Source organism: Lotus japonicus, chromosome 1 (genome assembly GCF_012489685.1).
Source record: "Lotus japonicus ecotype B-129 chromosome 1, LjGifu_v1.2".
NCBI lineage: Eukaryota > Viridiplantae > Streptophyta > Magnoliopsida > Fabales > Fabaceae > Lotus > Lotus japonicus.
In genome coordinates this window covers 41,275,854-41,292,499 of record NC_080041.1, presented here as the reverse complement: position 1 = coordinate 41,292,499, position 16,646 = coordinate 41,275,854, and the positions used below count along the sequence as shown (strand labels likewise).

The window sequence follows — 16,646 nt, the reverse complement described above, 5'->3', positions numbered from 1 at the left end:
AGAAACTGACGATCAGAGCTCTACACAAAAAATGTCGCTAATCCTAACCTACCCTTCCAGCTCAGCTCACCAATCCTCCTCCTCCTCATCGCTGCTCGGCGAGTAGCTCTCCCCACTGCTCTCGGAGTCAAAGTCGGAATCCACCGTAATCATCTCGGTGTCCAAGTCCATAACCTCCCTCCTCACTGTCCTGCGCACCGCTCTAGTCGAGCCGGTCTCCACATCCACCTCTCATGTGAGAACATCCTCCTCCACCACCCTCATCAAGGGGTCCACACGGTAGCCGTGCGGTGAAGAGAAAGATAAGAGACGTGAGGCAGATGGGACAACGGACTCCCTCCTCGGCTGTACGAGCCTAGAGGACGACGCCACGTCGGTAGAAGCGATGGCAGTAGCCGGAGGTGGCACAACAGGTGTAGCAGCAGCAGCAAGCTCAATCTCCTCTGGGTCCTCCTCAACAGAAGGTGAAGTCGGAGGTGGTGCAGGTGGTGCATGTCCAGTGCCTGGTCCACAGTGAACTGAGGGCGGCAAGTCAAAACTCAGCTCCTTACGCCGTAGCACTCCTCTCGTCAGGCGTCCTCGCTCATCCGTCCGGTCCTCCATGACCCTTCCCCTATACGTCGCTCGGTGACCAGGGACATCGATCACCCAAGCGGTGGGGGCATCCCGATCCAGCAGCTCATATCTGATCCCCCCCGAGGGAGAGACCATCGAGAACCAGTCGGCCATCGACATCTGGCAGCAGGCCGACCGCCCAAACACAAACATACAAACAAAGCCAAGGCGCTAGGGTCAACTCACAGAAATACGTAGATATACACTCAACATGTGATGTGGGGTATAGATATATGTTGATATATATATATATAAACAATCCTAGCATGTTATGGCTCTAACATTGCTTCAAAAAACAACCAGCACACAATCCAAGTCAGCATGAATGTATGCGTGACATGCAATCATGAATCCGGATTTGTGACGCGTTCCCGTTCGCCACAAGTGAAGCATTCCCGTTCTTCACTATGGATGGACCATTCCCGTTATCCATCCAGGATGAACCATTCCCGTTATTCATCCTTGGTGAACCATTCCCGTTATTCACCATATGATGAACCATTCCCGTTATTCATCATTTATGCAAGGTGAATAAATTCCCGTTATTCACCATGATATGCACAGGTGAACCATTCCCGTTATTCACCCGATTGATGCAATATGGTTAGCCAAACAACGAATCGTCCTTACCACGAAAGTGTTTAGCTCACAACCCAATCTCAACAAAACCATGAGTTAGTGTCGGTCAATACAACACATCTTGGAGTAAGTGTCGGTGAATACAACACAACTCCATCAACAGGAATACACAAGGGTCTAGTGTCGGTCAATACAACACAGCCCAAACAACAAGAGCACTAAGTGTCGGTCAATACAACACGGCTCCACAACACTCCCAAGAGTACTAGAGTACTCGGTGACTTTCAATCGTCACCATAGCTCACCTTAGTGGCTTACCCAATTCCAAAACTCTCCAAATCCACAACAAAGGTCGACTTTTCCCCGTCTTTCGTAAATATTTTCCCCTTCAGTTTCTCCTATGATTATTCATTAACAAAAATAATTTCAATTCACATTAGTCAGGTTATGAGTTTATTTCTCAAAGTCTAAGTCTCCCCAAAGTCTCTAGTTTTCAAAATTCTAATCATTTTAAGTTTTCCGAAAACCAACCACCCAAAAGAAGTTTCCCGGGGAAAGTCTAAGTATTCAAACGAATCCCAACAAATGGCTAAGTCTCAAACCCCTCGTTTGGACTTTCCTAGGGTTGTTCATCCAACCCGAAATATCAAAGATCACCAGATCAATGAATCTCCACTCCGAAGTTGCGTCACAACGCTCAATTCAACACATCATCAATATCATAAGTTATGAAAACAATCATAACAATAAATCATCATCATAAACAACATCAGATAAAGCATAAGTCGAATTTATCGACGCCTATCATGCAATCATAGCTAATATATGTAAGTTTCCCTAACCTCGAGCTGTTCCAGCTTCGCAAACAAAGTTCTCCTCAAACAATTGCTCTGAGTCTTCCAAAGTTCCTTCAACTGAACCTCGGAGAAAACAAAGCAGAATCCAAACAAAATCGATTAGTTCGATCGCAATACAGTACATAAACGATAGACAAAGCATTAAAGCTTCAGAATACAACATCCGGGTACGAAAAGACAAGTTTTCGAAACCGAAAAACTTGCCCCCCTTAGGAATAGCCCACGACCATAAGGAGAAAAGAGCTTCGGCTCTTTTTCTTCGATCAAATCAGTTTACAAGGTAGTTTTAGGGTAAAACTAAGGCAAAGAAACTGTCAGAACAATTTTCGGACAATCGGGTTGAAATCCGGCTATCCAGGGGCATTTTGGTCCAAAATAAAGGCTCTAAACTTCAAAGTTATCAGTTCTGAAAACAAATTTGACAGCAATGATCCTCATGACATCCGTGACAACAAATACTAAAGGCACGAAGTCAGATTATAGCTTTTCGACAATAAAGTTTCGAAATGTGAGACAAAAAGGATTTTGAATCAGTTTTTCAGATCCCTGTCAACTGGATCACAATCAGAGTTTACTGACAGAGGTTTTAGGCTCTTGGGAACCTAGAGAACATAACCCAACCAAGAAATCGAGGAAATCGGACAATTTTAGAAAAAGCTCCAAACTGTGAGCACAGAAACGACTTCAGAAACTCAGCAGGAACAGTAATCAGAGGTAGGATTCATGATAGTTACCTCGATACCTAGAAGTAGGGACGAACTGCACGAAGATTGGTCAAGGTTTCGCGAAAATCTCTCCTCCTCTTCTCCCCCTAGAACTCGCGGCCTCAAAGGTTGCAAATGAGAGGATTTTTGCTTTTTCGCGCTATTTATAGGCGGGTGAAATCGCGGGAAAATGAAAATTTCACGATTCCGATTTTTGCAGCACGTTCACCGTGAAATTCTAAGAGAGATTCTGGCGTCAGAATTCCAGAACTCAAAACAAATATCTAGGATTTGGGAAAAACGATATCCAAAACGCCAAGAGCGGTGTAAGTTAGTCTGTGCCGAAAAACTACTTTTTGCTGTGATGCTCATACGACAAAACTTCCTACTGAAGAAAGATTGGAAACGTCAGAAAAAGTCTGGCATTGCGGACGGAATCTTCGTTAGAAGTCCCGAATAGAAAAAGTCTTCATCCATCGCTCAAAACTAGGGTTTCGAAGCAAAGAAATTAGCGTCGGCGGACATCCGAAAAGTGAAACCTATCGTGCGTATAGTCCAGAGTTCCGAAATGAAACGCTGGTCGATGGAAAAATAAAGAGAATCTTTAAATTTTCCAAGAGTTCGAAATCTCACTTAAAACGTTACTCTAAGGGCGAATTAGCCTATTCTGGACACGCTCGCCATAAGGCAAGGGTGCAGACGACTCGCACTAACTCCAAAAACGACTACGCAACATTCCTCAATCAATTCCTGAACTTTCTTCTTCATTAATCTTCCTCAAATATCAAACTCCTGTCACGCTTACACTGATTCTACGCGTGAGTCGGAAATTAACTTGTCCTGAAAATCCAGGTCTTACAAAACCGCACGATCCCTAACGGTCTCACTGAGTCCTCAATATCAGCCCTCTGCGCATTCATAAAGCGCTTGCAAATGTAGGGTTCAGCAACCTGATCACAGAAAAATCGGAAGTGTTTGGCCAATGATTCCAACTTAGCAGCATATTCTGGAATAGTCATGCTCCCTTGGCGAAGAGTCAGAAACTGTGCCTCACGCTCATCCCGAGCACTAGCAGGAAAGTACTTTTCCAGAAAAGCAGCAAGAAACGAATTCCAGTTCACCTCCACATGGTTTGCCTCCATGATCCCTCTGGCGCCCCTCCACCAATACTCAGCATCACCCAACAGTAGAAAGGGTGCCATACCCACCTTGGCTCCCTCGGCAGTCTGTAGTACACCAAAGATCTTCTCTATTTCCTCGATCCAAAGATCCGTTTTATCCGGGTTAGTACCACCCGAGAACATAGGTGGATCCTGTCTCCTGAAGTCATTCAGCCCCTTGTTCTGATCCAGAGTCACCTCCCTCTGACGCTGGTGTTGATCACACGCTTCCTCCGCAGCGCTCCTCTGAGCGTTGTCGTTCGCTTGACTAGTCATCGCCTGAGCCATAGTGGCCATCATCTCAGCTAGCTGATTCGTGTTCACCATCGTCTGTTACCCCAAGGAAACTGTTAGTCCTAATCGTACGATAGCACCAGAAGACTATTCCACATGATCAAGTAACAATGCAATCAATTAGAGCGAAGATTGCTCTGCAGACAATCAATTTTCACTCTTTTCAGAGTCACACAACCTAGCACAGAAGACCTATTCCCCAAAGACTCCCAAAAGACTCGACTAAGCTCTGATACCACAATGTAACACCCCTATTTCCAGGTGTCACTTTAGTAACTCAAAAATAAACTTTACGCGGAAAACAGGTATATTTTTTTTAATAAAGCGGTAGAAAGTAAAGACATAGCCCAGCAACTAAACTAATCGATGTACAACATATAAACACGTACAGCCTCAGCTGCACTCCAACGTCACGCGCCCTCGCAGTGACTCCAAAGTAGTGTGCCCGTAGGCAAATATGTACAAATCCAGGATCGTGAGGGATAAAGTCATAAATACAATCCTCCAAGAGAAAGTCGGCCTCAAAATGGCCTAAGCAAAGTCCCCTACAGTCCGACTGACTCACTGTGATCCCTCAGTAAGAGAACCACACTAAAAGCCATGCGTCGGAAACCTACCATGTCCCAAAAGAAAAACGAATCAGAGCTCTACACAAAATATGACGCCTGCCTAAACCTCTTCTCCCAGTACCGCTCAAAGCTCCTCCTCCTCATCCTCGTAGCTCGGCGAGTAGCTGTCAACTTCGATGTCGGAGTCAAAGTCCACCGTGATCATCTCGGTATCCAAGTCCACGACCTCCTTCCTAACTGTCCTTCGAACAACCCTAGTCGAGCCCATCTCAACTTCTACCTCCTCAGAAAGGACATCCTCCTCCACCACACGAACCAGGGGTTCCACACGGTAGCCGCGTGATGGAGTAAACGGAAAACGGCGAGAGGCAGATGGAACAGCAGGCTCCCTTTTCGGCTCCACGAGGCTCGAGGACGATGCAACGTCGGTAGGATCGACAACAGTAGCAGGAAGTGGCGCGACAGGTGCGTCAACATCAGCCTCGATCTCGGATGGCTCCTCCTCGTCTGATGAAGATGAAGGTGGTGCAGGTGGTCCTCGGCCAGTGCCCGGTCCACAGCGAACTGAAGGCGGCAAGTTGAAGCTCAGCTTCATGCGTCGTAGAACTCCCCTCGTCAGACGTCCACGCTCGTCAGTACGGTCCTCCATGACCCTTCCCCGGTACGTCGCCCGATGATCCACAGGATCGATCACCCAAGCGGTGGGGGCATGTCGGTCAACCAGCTCAAACCCGATCCCCCTCGAGGGAGAGACCATCGAAAACCAATCCGCCATCGTCATCTGGCAGCAGGCCGACCGCCCAAACACAAACATGAAACCAAAGCCAAGGCGCTAGGGTCAACTCACGGAATAGAGTAATTATACAAACAACATGTGATTGGGGGATACATATATGTTTATATATATATATATATATATATATATATATATATATAGATATAGATATATTCGTAGCATGTTATCGGCTCTAACAACAATTCGATAATTCAAACAACATACAATTCCAGTCAGGGTGAATGTATGCGTGAAATGCAATTCAATATGATCCGGATAGTTGTTTGGGATGGGCACCAACGAGTCTGCCCTACACCGGCCTAGTGTCGACAACTCTGCTCGCGTGTCGCTTATAACCCATGCATAGTCAGATCAGTCCCAACCACCCTAGGTCGTACCACTCTGCCCGCTATGCCAAAGATACACCCAAGTGTTCTCCGATGAAGGCCGTCCCAACCTTCGTGACGCCGTCCCAACTTCACCGAGGCCCAATCTTTCGACTGTACCAACCTCGAATGTATGCATGATGCAATATGGTTAGCCAAACATCGAATCGGCCTCACAACGCAAGTGTTTAGCTTAAACCTCAATTCCAAAACTCAAGAGTTTAATGTCGACCCTACGACATAAACTCCAACAACAAGAGTACCAAAGTACTCGGTGACTTCCTCACGTCACCGTGGCTCCCCCCCCCCCCCGTGACAAAGTCGACTTTCGCCCGTCTTTCGCAATCATTTTCCCTTTTAGATTCCCTATGGTTTAGTCAAGTTAATGAAAATGTTTCGAATTGAATTAGTCAAGTTATGAGTTTAATTCTTGAAGTCTAAGTTTCCTAAAGTCTCTAGTTTCCAAAATTCTATTCTTTCTAAGTTTGCCCAAAATCCCCCAAATGTAATCCCGGGGAAAGTCTAAGTGTACAAACGATAGCTAAGTCTCAAACCTCGTGTTTGGACTTGCCTAGGGTTGTTCATTCAACCCAAAAGATCAAAAGGAATCAATTCAGTGATTCTTCGCTCCGAAATCGCGTCAAGGCGCACAATTTAATAAAACATCAATATCATAAGTCATGGAAACAACATATCAATAATTCATCATCATAACCAATATCAAAGTAATACACAAGTCGAATTTATCGACGTCTATCATGCAAACTTAGCTAATATGTAAGTTGCCCTAACCTCGAGTTGTTCCAGCCTCGCAGTATAGGTTCTCCTCACAAAGTTGCTTTGTAGTACCCAAAGTTCCTTCAACTGAACCTCGGAGAAAACAAAGCAGAAATCCATACAAAATCGATTAGCTCGATCACAACACAACTAATTAACGATAGACAAAGCATTTAAAGCTTCAGAGTACAACAATCGAGCACGAGAGGACGAGTTATCGCAAAAACAAAAACCTCCCCCCCCCAAACATGCTCTCGGCCCTAAAGAAAAAAGGGTTCCGGCGTTTTTTCTTCAATCTAAATTAATTCCGAGGTAGTTTTAGGGTAAAACTAGAGTAAAGAAACTGTCGGAAAAATTTTAGAACGACCGGTGTCGAAATACAACTAGTTAGGAGCATTTTGGTCCAAAATTAAAGCTCAAAAACTCAAAGTTAAAACTTCGGAAAACAAATTTGATGGGAACATTCACAACGGCATTTGTAGCAACTAATCCTAAAGGCACTATGTCGGATTGTGGCTTTTCGACAATAAAGTTTCAATATGTGCGCAAAAGGGTTTTTATACAGTTTTTCAGATCCTCGGCGACTCGATCGAAATCGGCGCACAACGGCGAGTGTTCTAGGTTGTTGGGTAAGTATAGAAGGTAGTTCAAAAGAAAAATCGGGAAAATCAGACAGTTTTACGAAAAGCTCGAAACTTTGAGCACAGAAAGAGATAAAGAAACGCGACAAAAAGAATGATCAAAGGTAAGAATCAAGCAAGTTACCTCGATGCCGTGAAATAGAGACAAACAGCTCGAAGATCGGTCGAGAAACGACAAAGTTCTTCCTTCAAACCCGCGGCCTCTATGTGGTGGAATGGTGAGATTTTGTGATTTTTTACTATTTATAGGAGAGTGAAATCGCGGGAAAAAGAATATTTCGCGATTCTGATTTTTGCAGCACGTTCATCGGTGAATTCTAAGCGAGATTCTGGCGACAGAATTCCAGAACTCAAAACAGGTTTCTTGAATTAGAGAAAAACGATCCAAAAGCGGTGTAAGTTAATTTGCCCCGAAAAACTACTTTTTGCTGTGAAAGTCATATGACAAAACTTCGTTCTGCAGAAAGATTGGAAACGTCGAAAGAAATCTGACAACGCGGATGGAAACTTCGTTAAAAGCTCCGAATAGAAAAAGTCTTCTTTCAGTGATTGAACTTAGGGTTTTTAAAGCAAAGAAATTAGCGTCGTCGGACTTCCGAGAAGTGAATCCTATCATGCGTACAGTCCAGGGTTCCGAAATGAAACATTGGTCGAAGGAAAAATAAAGAGAATTTCTTATTTTTCCAAGGATTTGAAATATCGCTTAAACATTGCTTTAAGAGCGGAATTAGCCTATTCTGGACACTCTCGCCATAAGGCGGGTGTGCAGACAACTCGCACTAACTCCTAAAACGACTATGGTACTATCCTCAAGCAATTCATGAACTTTCCTCTTCATTAAACTTTCCCAAACTGTAAACTCCTGTCACGCTTACACCGGTCCTACGCGTGAGTCGGAAAATAAACATTAAATCCAGTTCTGCAAATCCGGGTCTTACAGATTGCCCTAGTAGAGAATTTTTTTAGAGAAAAAGCTTAATCAAGTGTAATTTGAGGCTTGCTTTGTTCGCTATCTAGATTCTGTTTATGATGAAAGGAATGAGCTCAGAGTAAAATGGGTTTGAGAGACTTCTCTACACGAAAATCAGAGTGGTGCATGACTATCTCTATAGATATCACAGCCCATTCAACTCAAAGTGATGTACAATGAAAATAACACAAGATAAAAAAGAAAAAGCAAACACGCATATAGAAGAAATATAAATCAAGAGATTGAAGAACATGCAAAATTTCCAAGTTTCTATGAGTTCCTTTTTTTTTGAACAAGAACAATTGGCAATCCTTCATTTAAGATCTTTGTTAAAGGAGAAACAAGAAAAATTAGCAAACAATAAATCTCCAGAAACAAGTTAATTTATACAACAATCTCCATAATCCAAATTAAAAAATAACCCAAATCTAGGTTTTAACTCACCACCACCAGCCTAGATTCTACAACAATATACATTCCAGCAAACACACCAAAACCCAGTGCCTTTGTGCCAGTACTTTCATCACCAAGCCGAAACAAATGCTCACCCACCGCATACCACAAGCCACAACCCGCAACCCCCACCCACCATGCCCACCGCGACTCTGGAGGCCAAATCGACATAGAAGATGTAACATCCCGATTTTCGGGTGTCACTTAGTAACTCAAAAATAAAACAAAGCGGAAAAGCAGGCATTTTTTTCGTTTTCTTTTTAGAATAAAAGACATTTTCATAATAAAGACGCAACCCAAAATGCGATAAACATAAACTAATATACAATACTATTACAGCTCTGCTCTAACCAAAAGTGTCACAAGTATTGTCAAGCGACAGAAAGTGAGCCCGAAGGCAAAATAGTACAAGTCCAGAAATCAAGTGAGAAGTTTATAAGTACAGTCCTCCAAAACATGAGAGATTCAGCTCAAAACAGCCTCCTCCAGACTTCCTAATGTCCGACTACTCTCTGTGATCCCCATGACAGGGAACCACACAAAAAGTAATGCGTCGGGGACCTACCCTGCCCCAAATATAGACACGACTAGTCAGAGCTATGACACTATCACCCAACCTTAGAAGGCTCTAAACACCCATACCCTATACTTCCATCATCGACCCTCATCTGGTCATGCATTCAGTCCGGGTCCTCGCCAAAGGGTTCAGTAGTAGTCGTTACGCTCCAGGTCCTCTCCAAGTGAAGAACCGTCTCGATCCAGCTGACGAGCGTCTGGTAGCAGGCCGACCGCCCAAACACAAACATACACACAAAGCCAAGGTGCTAGGGTCAACTTACAGAATACAATAGATATTACAAGCAACATTTGAAGAGTAAGGGGGTATATATATATATATATATATATATATATATATATGTTGTATATATACGTATAAGTTATGTGTTGCCTACCCTAAGGTATATACATAACATGTTATCAAATCCCTAATGATAATCCAATCATCAACATCTAAACAAATATAATTAAAGGGCATGATAAGTCATGCAACGTCAATCATAATAAGATGCATGGTGTGTCAATGCAAAATATGCTGACACAATCCGAAAAAAACGTCACTCTACTTGGCGACGGGACAAACCAATGGTATTGCCACTTAAAGGTTGGGCACCTCGAGACGGTCGTAACACTAGCCTCGTGTTTAACCATTTCTGCTCGGGTGTCGCTTATCACCTTTGGCTATAGTCAAGACGATCCAACTCTACACGGTTCGACCATTTCTGCTTGCTATGCCGGACATCAACAGGAACGATACAACTCTACACGGCTGACCGTCACTCCCTGTTGTGTCGGGTATAGTCAGGACCGATACAACTCTGCATGGTTGATCGTTACCTCCTGCTATACCGAAGTACTCCGCTTGGGACTTCATCACGTATATGCATGAATTCAATATGATTAGCAAATCAACGATTCGTCCTGACAATACCCTAAGGTAAACATTGGTTCATTGACCAAAGGCTTCTACAATGAGAAACCTAGGCTATAGTCAAGTCGGTTGTGACCCTACGGGTTTAACCATTCCTGCTTGCTATGCCAGACATCAACAGGAACGATACAACTCTACGCGGCTGACCGTCACTTCCAGTTGTGCCAGGTATAGTCAGGGACGATGCAACTCTACACGGTTGACCGTCAAATCCTGCTACACCAAGAGTACTCTACTAAGTATCTCACTAACGCCCAGACCCTTGGCTAAGCCCGTCTACAAATTATTTTCCATAAAATGAGTTCCCTTAAAAATAGTTCTCTTATCAGGTAAAAGGTTTCATCGTAAGTTAGTGCATTATGTTGTTAATTCCAAAATCCAATTCTCATTTTCCAAAACCTTTCAAAATAACGTTCCTAAAACTAGGATCACCAACCCATTCCCATTTTCCAAACTCAAGTTCATTCCTAAGTCTTTTCCATCAAATCGTCGTCATTAATTAAAAGCGTTATATTCTTAATAAATATATTATGAATTTTTCTATATAAAACAGATTATGATTATTTTTTGTCCAAAACTCTATAAGTTCAAAGTTCCCATCAAACCCAAACAACTCGCCGAGAAAACACTCGATTCCCTAAAACAATAAAGGTTCGAACCTTGGTTCGACCTAACAAACATTCCCAAAACAAACCGGTCATTGTCGTGACGAAGGTAAGTGTATTCTACACTCCGAAAGTCGCATCAAATGCACGAATATAATCAGCACAACTTAATCATAAACGCAAATGCATCAAGCTCTATAGAGCGATGAATCAATATTCAAGCAATATTCCCTAACAAGGCAATATTTAATATTCAAAACAATAATCAAGTCGAATTAATCGACGCCTACAAAGCAATAGCTAGTAAGTAAGTTGCCCTAACCTCGAGTTGTTCCAGTCTCGCGGTGCAGGTCTCGCTCAGAAGCTTGTTCAGTCAACCCCAAAGTTTCCACAATTGAACCTTTGAGCAAACAAAGCAATAATGAATCAAAACAAGTCGATACAGTCGAAACAATTCTAACTAATGTTCGACAACGCTCACGAAGTATCAAAGTACAACATTCTAACGCGAATGGAAGCTTTTCCCCGAATGGGTGAGTTTTGACTCTTGAAACCAAACTAGAAATTCTAATATTTACTTTTGCTCACTAAAACGCACATAACTCGAGCTACAGAACTCGGAATGACACGAAACCAAAGCCAAAATTTTGGCGACTCGAAGGGCTACAGTATGCATAAGGCCAACCTTGCCCAGATTTTTGTTTCCTTACTGTCCTAAAGCATGCAAGTTTCGGCCACTCTCCATTTTTAGCGTTTCGGCACTTTTTCTTCGATCAAACTTGATTCCTAGGTAATCTTAGGGTATAACTAGGGTAAACCAATGCTCGGAAATATTTTAGAAATTGAATAGCATATAGGGGTAGTTTGGTCCAAGTTTTGGGTTCAAAAACTCGAAGTTGAAATTTTGGAAAGCAAAATAGATGAGGTTGTTCACAACGACATTTAGAACAACTAATCCTAAGGGCACTAGGTTAGATTACGACTTTTTAATCAAAAAGTTTAAACATGTGAGAAATTGGGGTTTTACATAGTTTTTCAGATCTACGACGACTCGATCGAAATCGGCGCGCATTGGCGAGTGATTTAGCTTGTTGGGCAGTAGTAGAAGGTAGATGTAAAGAAAAATCGAAGTAATCGGACAATTTTACAAAAAGCTCAAAACTAGGAATTCAGAAAGAGATGAAGAAACGCGATATAAAAGATGATCAGAGGTAAGGGTAGCAAGGTTACCTCGAGGTCTACGCGTAGCAACGAACAGAGAGACGATCGGTCGAGAAACGGCGAAAGGGTGTTTGAATCCTCTTACTCCCTTTGCTCTCGGCCTCTTCTCTTCAATTGTGAAAACTCAAGTCTGCTTTTTCTTGACTTAATTAAGTAGACAAGGCAATGGCACATTTGCACTCCTGCTAGTAGAAAATTAATATGGTGGTGATATTTGATGAAGAAATGGGTGCTGGTAATCAGATCATGATTGTGTTACAGAGAAAGAAAAAGTGGTTGCTTTGTTAAATTGATTGATGAGGAGAAGTGGTGCATCTTGACTTGATAAAATAATTGGTGGTGATCTTCAGCAGGTAAGACGTGAAGGAAGGAGAAAATAAATGAAACTTGGTGATAAGAAGAACATGGTGTGCGTGTGTTGCCAAAGGGAGGAGTAATGGGTTTAGTTAGGATGAAATGACATTAAGAATGAATGCTGAGGGAGATAAACAGCGTGAGGGAATAAGAATTGAGGTGTATGTCACGTGGAGAGATAAGGCTCCAAAGATATTTTATAAATCGGTGCAAATTAATTTAGACACCGAAGTATTTAGCTCGTAGAGTTAAGAAAAAATATAAGGATGATATATTAATATATAAAAAATTATGAGGAGCTTAATGAAATGATAAAATGTAAATTATGATCACTTTGAACAAATTAAAATAATCCATAGACAATAAATGAGTAAGAATTAAGCCAAAGAATAATTGTTAGACAATTAGAACAAATATGACGTTGTCATATTATGCAATTAAGCAAAGTATCCTTCCCTAAAAGGTCGATACTTGCTTCGGGCTTTCATTTAAGTGAGAAAATTGCTTGAACGTAGTATGGGTCGAAATACGCTGCAAAACTACTTTTTGCATTTGACGTCAGATGAAGAAACATCCTTCTGAAGAAAGGTTGGAAACGTCGAAAGAAATTAGGGAACGCGGATGGAAACTTCGTTAGAACCTCCGAATAGAAAAATCTTCATACAGGTTCCAAATTCAGGTCCCCGTGAAGAAAGAATATTGCTTCGTCAGACTTTCGGGAAGCAAAACCTATCGTGCGTACATCCCAGAGTTCCGTATCGGAACACTGGTCATGGGAAAAGTAAAGAGAGATTCTTATTTTTCTAAAGATTTTGAATTTCACTTAAACAGTGCTTTAAGAGCGGAAATAGCCTTTTAAGGACACTCTCGCCATAAAGCGGGTGTGCAAATGGCTTGTGCTAACTCCTATAGCGACTATAGTACTATCCTTAAGTAATTCCCGAGTCTTCTTCTTCAATAAGTTATCCAAAACAGCATTCTCCTTTACAAGGTCCTTTTGCGGTTAAACCGATTCCACTCATGGGTTGGAAAAATAATTAATAATAATTATTTAAATCCAAGTCTGAAATTTGGGTCTTACAGAAGATAGGCAAATGCCGTATTTTTACTCCACAACCAGGCAGATCTAGGAGATTTGGGTTCTTAGGTGTTTTGGGGGGTGAAATTTGTAGATCTGAAAGATGGATGATGAAGAAAAAAAGATGATGAACAGAGGAAAAAGGATAGATGATCGTTGTGATAGGTGAAGAATGAATGAGGGATGAGGGAGAGCATGGAAGGGAGTGGATGAGATTGAAAGGAAGAAGATGATGATACAGATGATGAATGTAACACCCCGATTTCGGTGGCGTCACTTTAGTAACCAAAAGTAAACTTAATGCGGAAAAACGTGAATATTTTTTTTCGATAATAACTAAGACAAGACTGAAATAAATAAAACCCAAATGCGAAAAGCAATAAAACTAATATACAAAATATATAACAGCCCCCGCTGTAAGTAGCAACCTCGTCACGAGTAAACCTCCAGTGACGGGTAATAGAAGAGTAGCGCCCGTAGGCAATATGTACAAACCAAATGAAAAGGTGAAGTGTCCGCAACACTATCCCTCAAAATGAGAATAAGCTGGCCCATCGGCCTGAAACAAGACTTCCTAAGTCCAACCAACTCTCTGTGATTCCCGTAACGAAACCACACAAAAAGCTATAGGTGGGAAACTACCCTGTCCCGAATGAAACAAATGATGTTCAGAGCTAAGACTCTACTCCTACACTAATCCCATCTCGAGGAGCTCACACTAACACTCAATCCTACATGCTAGCGTGATCGTCGTCTGAATCTGAATCCAGAACGACTAAGTCTAGGTACATCCTCCGTCCTCCGCTCGCTATCGCGATGCGCTCCTGTTCCAGCATCCCAACTCTAGTTTCCCCCGAAGGGTGAACCGTCGTGAACTAGAACGCCAAAGACATCTGACAAAGGGCGTTTGTTCGCCAAAGCACACACAGAAGACGCGAGGGTCAACTCCAAAGAATTATGTAAATAATAGCAAGGATAGATACAGATAATAGGATAGCCACTTAGGCTTTTAGCTAGGGATAACATCCTAGGGTTGCATATCTCATGATGAATATAAACGACGATAAATCACAGTTAACATGCCTCAAATAGAATTAACAAGTATCAAACACACTCATCACTAAGTCAGTATGCATGTTGCATGAAATGATATGCAGGTTAACCCAGTTAACCACATGCATTCCGGAAAGGGATGGACATCAAACGGATCAGCCCTAACACCAGCCACGGTGGAACCATTTCGGCCCGCGTGCCTCTTACACCACACAAAGGTAGCCAGATCAGCAGTAAACCCGTAGGTCTGCCATTTCGGTCTGCTACAAGAGACGTCTACAAACGCTCTACCACGGCATTCCGGGTCTTATGACCATTTTGGAAACCGACGAGGTCCAGAGTACGTCCTGTGTTAATACCTCATTAATGTTGCATGAATGCAAGATGATTAGTCAATCAACGTCTCCGATCTCACTCGACACGTCGCCACGTGTTCTAGCTAAATTAATGTCTCTAAAAGCTTACCCTAAGGTAAAGTCGATTCTGCGACAAAAGACACACTTCACAACAACACATAGCTGCTCCAACAGCACAACAACAAACGCTGCTCCAACAGCACAACAACAAACGCTGCTCCAACAGCACAACAAACAAACGCTGCTCCAACAGCACAACAACAAACGCTGCTCCAACAGCACGACAACAAACGCTGCTCCAACAGCACAACAAACAAACGCTGCTCCAACAGCACAACAACAAACGCTACACTTGGATCCGACGACACTCCTCGTTTTTCCAAAACTATGATTTGACTTCCAATGCCTTCCTTCGAGGTTGTTATCATTACTTAAAGATTTTGAGGTTATTTAAGGTCTTATGAATTTTCTTTATAAAATAGATTCCATTTTGTCTTATCGCAAGTCTTATACATTTTCAGGATCTCCCAATCCCAAGTCGCTTCCAGAGGATGTCTCGATCCACTAAACAAAATTAAGGCCCGAACCTCGTTCGTCCTATCAAACTTTCTCAAAACTCTCAAAATAAAATCGGCATGACCTGCCCGCTATTCTCACCATTCAGAATCTCAGATTCCAGTACAGAGCATATTTAAATCATCACAATCAACAACATGTCATATATCAATAAATTGCATAATAAACACTTAGCACTTAGCATATAAAGCATGCACCACACATCCTAGATTACCCACATAGCACAAAGCATGTAAGACAATCTCAAAAACATTCAGTAGATGAATCATCTACATTGTCAGCCGAAGCCTCAGAAAACATTTTCCAATCACACACAATCCAGTGCATAAACAGTAAACAATGTCAAAACATCGACCCTAGGCATTAACTAGAGATTCAGTGAGAAGCCCTCACCTGAAAGTTCTCCAGAATGATCAACTAGTGCTTCCTCGCTCTCAAAGTGTTGGTCCTCGGGGAAATCCTCAAAAGCACCTTTACAATAAAATCACAGAATACTTTCAGAATCTATCGGAAACTAAGCTATCGATACTTACTAAGGTTACTCGAAGTAATCTATACCCTAAGGTACGATAAACTAGCGCGAAAGACAAGTTTTCGGAAAAGGAAATTTTCCTCCTCCCCCCTAATAGGGCTCGGCCACTTTGTGCAATTATGGGGCTCGATTTTTCTTCGATCAAACTTGGTTCCTATGCTTTCATAAGCCGTAACTAAGGGTATTCTGAACTCGGAAAAATTATCGGATCAAAACTGTCGCAGGGGTATTTTGTTCATGATTTTTAACTTAGGATTTTTCAAAACTAAAATCCCAAAAATAAAATTTTGCAGGGACGTCACCAACGACGTTTATGACAACTAATCCTAATAGCACTAAGCTAAGGCGATAGTTTTCAGCCTAAAGGTTGAAGCTTTACTCCAAAAACTCCAAAAATGGGTATTTTAGGCTCAAATTGATTCCGGCGGAATTCCGGCGACATAACGGAAAATCTAACCCGGCAGAAGTGATCTTGGGCGCATAAGGAAGAGGTTTAGAATCAGAAATGAAAGATTCAGGATAGTTTTGCAAAAACCCATAAACTATCCGCTCAGAAAACTCTACAGAAAAGCTATGGAAAAAGCGATCAGAGGTAAGGATTA

General features: G+C 42.3%; 1 non-coding gene across 1 annotated transcript; it reads right to left on the bottom strand.

Annotated features, from left to right (window-relative positions):
• Positions 1 to 8,397: 8,397 nt before the first annotated feature.
• LOC130734907 (small nucleolar RNA Z221/R21b) lies at positions 8,398 to 8,481 on the bottom strand. Its single transcript, XR_009018242.1, has one exon. It is a non-coding gene; the product is annotated as a small nucleolar RNA Z221/R21b (small nucleolar RNA).
• Between the last annotated feature and the right edge of the window lie 8,165 nt (positions 8,482 to 16,646).